This window comes from Penaeus vannamei, chromosome 28, assembly GCF_042767895.1.
Source record: "Penaeus vannamei isolate JL-2024 chromosome 28, ASM4276789v1, whole genome shotgun sequence".
In the NCBI taxonomy this organism is placed as follows: domain Eukaryota; kingdom Metazoa; phylum Arthropoda; class Malacostraca; order Decapoda; family Penaeidae; genus Penaeus; species Penaeus vannamei.
In genome coordinates this window covers 23,383,655-23,386,154 of record NC_091576.1, presented here as the reverse complement: position 1 = coordinate 23,386,154, position 2,500 = coordinate 23,383,655, and the positions used below count along the sequence as shown (strand labels likewise).

At 38.0% G+C, this 2,500-nt stretch overlaps 1 protein-coding gene across 1 annotated transcript in view; it reads left to right on the top strand.

Annotated features, from left to right (window-relative positions):
• The window catches only part of morgue (modifier of rpr and grim, ubiquitously expressed), an 18,546-nt gene extending 16,931 nt beyond the window's left edge, over positions 1–1,615 (top strand). The window contains exon 10 of the mRNA XM_027375405.2: positions 1–1,615. This exon is cut by the window's left edge and continues 1,246 nt beyond it. The gene's annotated coding sequence lies outside the window, so the exon portion shown is untranslated.
• The last annotated feature ends 885 nt before the right edge of the window (positions 1,616–2,500 follow it).

Here is a 2,500-nt window from a genome sequence, read left to right as displayed (position 1 = left end):
TGAATTCAAGTTTACCATTACATTGAAGCACATCTTTGTGCATAACTCACAAGAATTTTCAGACTCATTATCCATACAATTTTCTTCCTCATCATATATCTTTATCATTGGTACCTCAAACTCATATGATTATTGAGCTATAATGTGTCTCCTGTCCTTTTGTCTCTTCTGTCAGATCCTCTTCTCCATTCACCAAATTAGCCTCTAGTTCCTTCTCTTTGTCTGTCATCTTATCATCATCCCTTTTCCATTTTCCTTTCCCTTTTCCCTTTTGTCTCTTCTCTTTTCCTTTTTCCTCTCCCCCCCCTCTCTCTCTTGTTCATGGCTGTTACTTTCTTGTTTGTGCTGCCTTAATGTGTGGTTGTGAATATTTTTATAAGGCAAGTAAAGAAAGAAAGAAGAAAGGATTTTTTGTGATTCACACTGGACCACTGATAAGGACATAAGGTAGATGAATGACTCACTGTAGGTGATTAGTGGTAGATGGAAGAAAGGAAGTGTTTTGTATTAGGTTCTGAAAAAAAATTACATAAAAAAATCATGAGTATTTTGTGTAAAAGTTGTGTATCTGTGGTCTCTTTGATGGCAGTTTCTTTGCATAACTCATAATGAGTTTTTTGGCATGTTACTTATATACTTTTCAATATTCATATATTTTTGATCATGTACCTCCTTTATCATATGTATAGTTTCATTCATGATTATTACTATTAAGACAGTTCTCTGGTTTGTATGGTTAATCATGTCTTTTTTTCTATAGAACTACATGTTTAAAGAAATCTTGCTATCTTTGTGATGTGCAATTGAAAATAAAAATTGAAGTTCCAGAAAATGTTTTGCTATGTTATTGAAGACAATATGTTTGTTTGAGAATATTGTATGTTCCTTTAATCTTGATTTTATAGCTTTTGTCAGAAACTTGCTTTTATCTTGTTGGAGCGTCTATTTGACCACTACCGTAAAAGTGTTGCTAGAGTTCTATATATTTCCTGGGAAAGGAGTGAACAAGATAACTTTATATCTAATGAGTAGGAAAACATTTATAAGATGCATGCATGCCAAGTTTTAAAATTACTGTTTCTTTTAATATTTCATGTTGAAATAAACTGAAGTATTGGGTGGTCTAAAGGTTATTTTCTGAACTGAATATGTATGGGTTGAAAAAACTCTCAAGAAGCTTGTAAATAAGCTTTCTGTTAACTGATAGTTCCTTTTTTTTTAGCAAGGTAGTATGATAATTGTGACTTGCAAGTAAGACTGGGAGATGTAAGCATTTTTATCTGGCAAGGCACACACATGCAGGTATTGCTTTTTGCCTCTAACATTATTTAACCAAGGCCATCACTACAGGAGATATATAACAGATTAACATATTGTTTACACAGGCGAGATAGAGGTTTGGTGTGCAGGTTTCATACCTTAGCATCTTCAGGGAGATCTTTTTTTTTTATTAGATTATGAGATATTTTATGTAGAACTGTATCATTTGTAAGCTGTAACGGGGTCCTCAAGTTGAGAGAAAAAAAAGGTGGAAGAATATTGATGTGGATTATTGAACGTGATTCTTACTTTGTTGACTCTTAACAGCTTCCTTTTATTAAAAGATATAACTTACTTTTGTTCTGGTCATTTTCCTCCAGCTCTGAAAGATTTGGTTAAAGTGATGAAAATAGTAAGGACACAGATTGTTCATTGAATAGACATATGATCTCTCTCTCTCTCTCTCTCTCTCTCTCTCTCTCTCTCTCTCTCTCTCTCTCTCTCTCTCTCTCTCCCTCTCTCTCTCTCTCTCTCTCTCTCACTCTCACTCTCACTCTCACTCTCACTCACTCTCACTCTCACTCTCACTCTCACTCTCACTCTCACTCTCACTCTCACTCCCACTCCCACTCCCACTCCCACTCTCACTCTCACTCTCACTCTCACTCACTCTCACTCTCACTCTCACTCTCACTCTCACTCTCACTCTCACTCTCACTCTCACTCTCACTCTCACTCTCACTCTCACTCTCACTCTCACTCTCACTCTCACTCTCACTCTCACTCTCACTCCCACTCCCACTCCCACTCCCACTCCCACTCCCACTCCCACTCTCACTCTCACTCTCTCACACACACACACACACACACACACACACACACACACACACACACACACACACACACACACACACACACACACACACACACACACACACACACACACACACACGCGCACACGCACACACAAAAAAGAGGTGCACGCGCTCGCCCACACACACAAACAAACGAACACCCAACCACTCATTCACATTTCCACTCCCACTCTCCTTCCCACACACTCTCAAAAAAACAAACCAAAAAACAAGAAAAAAAGGCTGAGAAAGAGAAAAGGAGAAATAATATGAGAGAGTATTGCGTCAGAGCAACTGTACACGCAAGGCACATCATAAGGGCGACCCATATGTGTGTGAAAATAGTTCAAGGTTACAATACCTAGGGAAAGCGAGGAAATCTATTC